General features: G+C 38.7%; 1 pseudogene; it reads right to left on the minus strand.

Annotated features, from left to right (window-relative positions):
* Positions 1 to 285: 285 nt before the first annotated feature.
* On the minus strand, positions 286 to 2,647 carry LOC136322393 (cytoskeleton-associated protein 2 pseudogene; annotated as a pseudogene).
* Positions 2,648 to 9,180: the final 6,533 nt, after the last annotated feature.

A 9,180-nucleotide genomic window follows, 5' to 3' on the forward strand; every position in this document is an offset into this window, starting at 1 on the left:
GTTACCGAAACTAGAATTAACATTTATTAACTATATTCAAGGAACGTAATTAACTAGTTGACAAAATTTACCTACCTACAAGAGAAAATCTAGTCTTTTGAGATAGACAATGTATCATTAGTTCTGACACACAGAAGGCAACACCTGCTATAAGGTGAATGTTAGCAAAAGTGCTCACTGCTGCGAATACTTAGGTACTTGGTCAAATCCTGATGTAAGAGACATATGAAGCCACAACAAACAAAACCCCCAGGAATAATAAAAGCTTCATTCCTTATCATAGCTTTATTTCTCTCCTGCTGTTTCAGTCTCCAAATGCATCCAGCACAGTGCTGTATTAGGGCGACATATAAAAGCATCAATTTCATCTCCCAGCTCTGTTAACTGTTCCAATGAAGACATACAAGGATAATGGTCTCTCTCTCTCTCTCTCTCTTTTTTTTTTTTTGTATTTTTCTGAAGCTGGAAATGAGGAGAGACAGTCAGACAGACTCCCGCATGCGCCCGATCGGGATCCACCCGGCACGCCCACCAGGGGCGATGCTCTGCCCACCAGGGGGCGATGCTCTGCCCCTCTGGGGCGTCGCTCTGCTGCAACCAGAGCCACTCTAGCGCCTGGGGCAGAAGCCAAGGAGCCATCCCCAGCGCCCAGGCCATCTTTGCTCCAATGGAGCCTTGGCTGCGGGAGGGGAAGAGAGAGACAGAGAGGAAGGAGGGGGGGGGGGTGGAGAAGCAAATGGGCGCTTCTCCTATGTGCCCTGGCCGGGAATCGAACCCGGGTCCCCCGCACGCCAGGCCGATGCTCTACCGCTGAGCCAACCGGCCAGGTCCCCGGATAATGGTCTCTTAACATATCGGGCAATTTAGAAGTCTTGTCTTGAAGATGTTGAGAACATCTAACTTGTGTTAGAAACTTTAGCTCTTTAAACATAGAATTTGTTTCAACAAACTGCATTTTCTTTTTCACACGTTGCAAGTATGGTATAGTAGACACGTTATATTTAATTAAGCAACCTGCCCTAGTTTCTGTATTGGGAGTTTTGGCATCATTGGCTGTATCTTTTGTTTTGTAAAATCGGTCTTTTTGACAATCTTGAAATAGCACCTTTTTATGATGTTTATTTTCCATATAGATTTTCCTGACTCTAGATTAACACCAGTATCTTCAATGTTGATTTCTTGGATTTCTTCCTTGGTTGTACAAGCCTTCTCATAATTTTCTCCAAATTTAACTTTTTCTTGACTTTTCATCATTAGAATATTTGCAATTGAATGTCGCATTTCTTCAATAGGCTGAGCCCCTGCCAGAATGGCTTTCTTACAGATAGACATATTTTCAATTGAAGTTGTGAGTGGTTCAGCACGTGCAAGGCATATCCAATATTTAATAAGTCTTTGGCATCTGGAATATTTTTAATCAGGTCAGTTAGTATGTCCAATATTTCTTATTTTTGGCATCTCTCATTAATCAGGTTTAGGCATTCAGAAAATGTCATGTTTACTTTTTCAGTAAATGGTCTTTGCTCATCTTCTTCTGCCATGATAGTCCCAAAGGACCCAACTGGTTCTTCATTTTGTCTTTCAGGTTCGGGCTGGGTAACCTTTTCAGCATTCTTATTTTGCTAGCTCTTCACTCACTCAGACAAGCTTTTCTCTCTTCTGTGGTTTCTTTGGGTTGTGCTGGCCTACTATTGATAGCTGCTTTTGCTATAGTATATCTGCGCTGGTTAATGGTTTTTGACTTTTCTATCAGTTTGGTATTAGAAGATGAAGCAGGCCTGCCTATAATTTCAGAGGTGATGCTTCTTGGTATTGTCTTACTTCTTTTTACTTCCTCAGAACTGGCTTTGACACTAGGTAAAACTGCATTAAATTGCAGTAATTCTTTCTCATGAGAATCTTTCCGAATTTTAACATTGGCAGAGGTCCTACTGACACCTTGTTTCAGGGAGTCCTGGGTAGTTAGTATGGGTATTATTGTGGTGACTCTAATAGGAGGATGCAAAAGTTGTTCGTTCTGAGATGCAGCCCTCCCAAATTTGGTGGTAGTCATCATGTTTGAGGCTCTATGATTTTTTGCTGTTACACTGCTGGTATTTGTAGGCTGAGGTTTCGTGGCTTTAGAGATAATAGCTGAAAGTTTCTTTGTTGCAGAACTCTCATCTTTTACCTGTACAGATTTTCTAAATGAATTAACCTTAGAATGAACAATTTGGCCACGATAAGATCCAAGCAAAGTTTTTTTGAGCATGTTAGCATCTTGCTTTAGTTTTTCTGTAGTCACTTGTTTCTGTTTCTTTTTAATGTGAAATGCTTGGCTTAATGTCATATTTTGACCTTGGGGCTCATCTTTTATTGATAACAACTGCAGAGTTTGATTATTTTCCAAATTATAAGTATCCATTACTAAAGTTGAATTGGTTAACTCATTAGAAGGTTTTAAAGGAATATAATTTTTTTCCATTGTTACGTTATTTTTGTTCCTTGGGGGTCTACTGACATTTTCTTTATCAGCCATTTTTGTCTTAGGTTTCAGAACTTTTGTCTCTTCTTGTACCTGACCCTCAGATGCCATCACTCTCTGGTCTCTACTTCCTTGAATGTGAACTGGGGCCACTGCCTGGGGGAACTGCAGATCCTGGTGCATGGCTGGGGGGCTCATCACAGTGCGGAGTGAGGGAGTGCATCTCCCACATGATCGCCTAGCGAGCGCTCAAACTTAATGCTGTTTTTTATGCTAGAGTTATGCTTACTTTAGTAATTAAAAATGATGTATAACTATTTTTAAATGTCATAGGGATTTGATGTTCTTAAGTCATTTAAAGAATTTACCAATTAGAAAAGCTTGAATGGCATATAATTGAATAACTTTCTAATAAATATATACAGATAAAGTTACTGAGCTGTTACTATGTTGCTATTGTTATTTTATATTTCAATCTATATATATAGGGAGAGACCTTAAAATGTTAATTATCTCATAGTTCATTGTTCATATATCCAATTTATAATTAAAAATAAGTAATGATAATTTATTTGATATCTAGAAAGTATTTCCTTCTCCAATAATTACACTTACCCTTTATTGAGTAGTGTTTCAATATATTTACTTAATTGTGGTATCTACAAATACTTGGTCAAAGGAATGGCAAGAAGTTGGTCATGTGCTCAGAGAAAACATAGTAGTCTGGAGTGATGATGACAGCAATGATGATGACAATGATGATATCAGAGGTTAGATATCAGTTCTACTACCTGTGTACCAGCTGTGTGACCTTGGAAAGATCACTCACTCTCTCTGAGCCCTTTTATCAACTCTGAGATCAAGGTATTCTCTATTTCACTCAGTTGCTGTGAAATAACATCTGCAATAGTGCTTTGTGAACTTTTTCTTTCTTAGATTCAGTATGCTTGTTCTACCTTTGGACCCAGGAGCCACTGGTATTTCTCTAGGCCCTTCTCCTATGTGCTTCCTTCCCCTTTTCTCCCCTAACCTTTCCCTACTTGTCCATCTCCTTTTTGAAGTTGTGTATTTATTTTGGCCCAGGCATATAATCATGTACTAATGTCATTTGTCCCCAATTTTCTTTCTTACTGGTCCTGCCACTAGTGAAAGGCATCAATAATCAGGGAGGGATAAATGGTTTAAAAGTTATTGAAATAGAGCTTAAAGTGAGATAACCTACTTAGTTAACTGGAAAACAGTCACTTTTTTTTTGACAGAGACAGAGAGACAGAGACAGACAGAGAGAGGGACAGATAGGAATAGACAGAGAGGAAGGAGAGAGATGAGAAGCATCCATTCTTCATTGCAGCACCTTAGTTGTTCATTGATTGCTTTCTCATATGTGCCTTGACTGGGGGCTGCTGCAGAGTAGTGACCCCTTGCTCAACCCAGCGACCTTGGGCTCAAGCCAGTGATCATGAGGTCATGTCTATGATCCCAGACTCAAGTCAGTAGCCCCTTCTCAAGCCGGATGAGCCCACACTAAAGCCGGCGGCCGGGATTTTGAACCTGGGTCCTCTGTGTCCCAGTCCAACACTATCCAGTATGCCACCACCTGGTCAAGCAAACAGTCACTTCTTTATGAGCTATAAGCAACAGTGTTCTTTTTAAGTGAAAGCAATATGTAAGTGCAGATTTTTAAGAGTCATGAATATCTATGCTTTCAGTATTCAGTCAATATTTATTCAACAATCATAATGGTTCCAGGCAGGAGGATCAAAGAGAGAAAACTGAGAGTCATTTGTGCCTTTTTGTATCCTTTGTTCAGGTGTAACACTTAGAGACATAAATTCCTGTTTAGTCCTGGCTGGGTAGCTCGGCTGGTTGGAGTATCATCCCAAGATGCAAAGGTTGTGAGTTCAATCCTTGGTCAGGGTATATACAGGAACAGATCAATATTCTGCTTGTTTCTGTCTCCCTCCCTCCCTCCCTCTAACATCATTTTAAAAAATTCATGTTCAGTGTAGGAAGGGCTGTTAGCATATCAATAAACGCACATACACACTCTGGAAAACAAAACCATGTGATCACGTAGAGATGACTTTGAGTGCTAGAAAGATTGATGCCTTGAACTTGTAGTTTAATTTGTATGCAGACATATAGTAGAAGTAGGAGTCCAAGTTAAAATGTAAAAAAACATTTAAATAGAAAATACTAACTGAAAAGTTCATAGGTAGTTTTTTCATTGCCACAAGTTAGTCATTAAGATTGCTCAAACTGCATTCCCAAAATAACCTACTTCACTTATATATATAAGTTTCTAAATTAAAAGCCTTTGCTTTTGAGCCTCAGGCTGTACTTACCATTGTAACATAAAGGCCCTTCATTTTTAGAATAGTCTATCACAAATGAGACATATAATGTTTAAGCTTTCTCTCTCTCTCTCTCTCTCTCTCACACACACACACACACACACACACACACACACACACACACACACTTTTCGGAATTCTAAAATCCATCCAAACTCTTAGAATTCATGTCGCTTTACATATTTCCAACTTAAAGGGTCTTGAAGTTCATTCCATTGTAAAATATGCACCACATTATATGGCTCACTAGTTTTGCTGTTACATTTTTTTTATTAAATGACCATGAGTCTACACATATTGTTTTTCTGCATCTCCTTCATCAGCCTTAGAGACTGAAATGACTTGGGGCCCAAGAGCACCCAGAGGTCTCTTGTGACTTGTCCTGTGGTTTGTAAGTTCCTTTTATATATTGTCTTCCTCTTTTTAGTGGATATTCAGAAATGTTTCACTTAGTAAATTGACAAGCCTTATGGAAATAAGTATAGTTCAGATTAAAATCCAAGCTAAAAAAATAAACACTTTCTGGCCAGGAGAACTAAGAGAGAATAATTGTATTATTCTTAGTTGTATAAACAATGGTTAAAAATTCTCTCAAATGATATTGAGAAATGGATCAAGTTTCCAAGGGATTAGTTTAATTCTACTACTTGGTGGGAGCTATTGACAGCTGATTAAATGTTGAGCCCGTTGAAATGGCTAGACAAGCAGCTATGGTTAGATTTTTTTTTTTTTTTTTTTTTGGCTCATCTGGGTTACAGTTATGAAGAATAAGAAGAACCACTAATGTGAAGTGTACTTTACAAGAAACTCTTTAGAAGCCGAGAGGGAGATAGAGATAATGAATAAATAAAAGAGCCGTAAATGCTTCCTGGATCAAAATACAAAAGACAGAGTAAAAGCAGTTGCTCCCTAAAATGCTAGCAGCATTGAACTGCCAAGTGTCATGTTTTCTTTGCCTGGTTGGCGAGCTGGCCAACATTCTATTGTTCTAGGTCTAGGGATCTCGTCTGGCTATTCATGCTCTCTGCTTCTCACTTTTTATTTATTTACTTTTTGCCTGTGACAATGGAAATAAAGGTCAAAATCAGTATTTTTTCCCTTGTTAGCAATGCTTACAAACATTTAAAGGGAGGAGGTGATAACTGACAACTAAATTAAGTATTTTCCAATTATATCTGATATTACTTGCCAATGCATTTCCCAGTTACCATAGGCAATTATAAACTAGTAGATCATTATTAAGTAATACTTTGAAGTTTAATATTTGGATATATGATGTTGGTGTTTCCCATTTATAGTTCTGTGACATCTGAGAGTACTTCCTCTTATTATTTCAGGGGCTCACACAATCCTGCAAAATAGTCTCAAAACAAGATTTAAATTAAATTTATTAGATTATTGTCTAATCTAATAGCATGCTCTATGTCTTACAGTACCTCCCTTAATCCCCAGGTTCTTCTGTGGTGGGGAAGAATGAAAGAAGACTGTCATGGTGTGGACTTAATTTCATTTTTCCCTATAGACCATATAAACCATTTACTGAAGACCTCCCATGTGGTTGGCAATGTATGTACATGAGAGATACAGTAACCCTCTAAACAGAATTTCATATGAGCAGAATGAAGGAACTGAAATGAAAGAATCCAGACCCCTGATCCAGGTCATAGAGCTTTAGAGAGCAGTTCTAGAATTTTAACCTAGCTTCTATAACAAATGTCTTTAGTTTTTCTAGTACAGCATATTCATTCTCTCTCTTTTTTAATGCTTTCACTCTTTTTTTCTTTTATATATATATTTTTATTAAGTTTTAAAATTTATTTTTTTAACATGGATTCAAGTGTCCCAATCAATATAACACCTTTAACTCTCAAAAATGTGTCCCCCATTACACTCCCTTTCTCCTGACTCCTTCCCCGCTTCCCTCTGGGATTTGCTGTCCTCTTATCTGTATCTCTGTGTTATGTATATATAATTTCGTTCATCTCTTCACCTTGTCTGATCCCATCCTCTCATCCCCCTTCCCTCTGACAGCTGTACCTCTGCTCCCTGTGACCCAGCCTCTGTCTCTATCCCATTCCTCAGTTCACCTTGTTCATTGGATTCCACATTATGAGTGAGATCATATGATATTTGTCTTTCTCTGTCTGGCTTTTTTTACTTAGCATAATAATCTCCAGGTCCATCCATTCTGTTGCAAAAGGAGGATTTTCTTCTCTTTCACGGCTGAATAGTATTCCATTATGTATAAGCACCACAGTTTTTTAATCCACTCGTCCACTGACAGACACTTGGGATGTTTCCAAATCTTGGCTACTGTAAATAATGCTGCAGTAAACTCAGGGGTGCATATTTTCTTTTGAATTAGTTTTTTGGGATTCATAGGACATATTCCTAAAAGTGGGATTGCTGGATCAAAATGTAGTTCCATTTTTAATTTTTTGAGGAAACTCCATACTGTTTTCCACAGTGGCTGCACCAGTCTGCATTCCCACCAGCAGTGCAGGAGGGTTCCTTTTTCTCCACATCCTTATCAGCACTTGTTGTGTGTTGTTTTGTTAATGAGTGCCATTCTGACTGGTGTGCGGTGGTGGCTCATTGTGGTTTTAATTTGCATCTCTCTGATGAGTAGTGACCTTGAAGCATATAAGTAGTTTCAGATGCTTCTTGGCCATCTGGCCCAGTTTTTCCCTTCTTCCAGGTCATCCCTACAGCCTGAACTACTCAGAGTCTAGTATGCCTTCCACCTAAACTTAGTATAATGAAACAGCAAATGCTTTAGGAACCCCAGCAGCCCATTTAAAGGGAATGTCAGAAACATATGGAAGTGATCAGAAAGTGGTTCAAAGAGATGCGTTCACTCATTCATTTATTCATGTTATTTACTGAGCACCTAGGTGTGCCAGACAGACCCAGTGCTATGGATGTGTGACCTGTCCTGTCATAGAGGTTCCCATGCTCAGGAGGTCCCTGTACTGGGTTTTAATGCTTTGCTGTTATCATCTTGATGTTCTTAATAAATTTATGATTGAATATGGGTTTTGTTATGTGAAGTCCGGTGGGACAGTGGAGCATGCATGTGAGCAGAGGAGACACACACACACACGTGTGCCTGCCTCAGTCCTTGCTGCCCTGTTCTCATATAGCATATGTAATGTCCATGAGTACAGAATTCCGGAGAACCCATATTGAATGGGAGCTCAGTGAGACTCAATGCCAGTATAAGGTAAGCATGTTATATCTAGGATAAAGTATGCAGGGATGCTGACAGCTCCAAGAGGCCACACAGACCAGAACTTTCTTCAAACACAGAACAAAAGTATTGGTATTCTAAGAGTCGTAGATGATCCAGGAACCTTATCATATCCTTTCTTAGTTTTGTTTCACTGAAAATGATGATATATAATGGGTGAGATTATTCTTTTTACTTTTAATCATTCCATACTCAGTAAGCTGAGGGTAGATGGTGTTAGTAGGATGTGCATATATAAAGAAGTGAATTAAAATATTTGAACTAGTTGGGTGTTGCATTTCTACTATTCTGGAAAGAATATATATTGTATTTGTGAGCTACAAAACACCAATTGTAGCCTTGATGATTCCACATATGAATTAAATGAACTTATATTTTCAGCTAAAGCTGGCAATATACAATATAAAGATGAATGGTAAAAATTTATCCTCACCAATTCCAATTTGAATTTTTCTTAAAACAATCATACTAAGCAAATAAAAACACCATGACAAGTTGAGAGGACCTGGGGCTGGGACTGTTCTAGGAAACAGGAATATAATGATGGGCAAGTAAGACAGACTCTACCCTCGTGAAGTTTACACTTCACAGGGTTAATTACATAACAGCAGTTGTTATAAGAAATACAGAGGACAGTTACAGGGCGTTGTGAGGACATTTACCTGGAAGAGCCTGCTGTGATGGGCATTGTCAATTCCCTACTCAACAGCCCTGTCCTTTGCTAACAAAATTAGCCTGCTTTAGAGACTAAAACTGTCGGACTGCCACCTCGTTAGCATAGAGCATGAAATCCTGTTTAATGCTACCGAAGTGGAAATATGCAAGGACAGAGGCTCTTTGGGGAAATATTTTTTCCCTGATAAAAGAAAAACGTGAGGAGAAAACCCTTTTCTTCTTTCTGTCTTTAGATATTATTGTTGTGTGAGAACATCATGCTTTGAGCTGTGGTAGCCAGCCCTCTTGTGACTGTGGGAAAAATCAGGGAAACGGCAGAAAGCTCATCCCTGGCTCTAACATAACTTTGAACCTGTCAGTCCATCCAGAACTATGTGCCTATAGACTTATTGTTAGGAGAGGGAAGTAATTGCTCATTGTTAAAGACACTTTAAGTT

The sequence above is a fragment of the Saccopteryx bilineata genome, chromosome 2 (assembly GCF_036850765.1).
Source record: "Saccopteryx bilineata isolate mSacBil1 chromosome 2, mSacBil1_pri_phased_curated, whole genome shotgun sequence".
NCBI classification, from domain to species: domain Eukaryota; kingdom Metazoa; phylum Chordata; class Mammalia; order Chiroptera; family Emballonuridae; genus Saccopteryx; species Saccopteryx bilineata.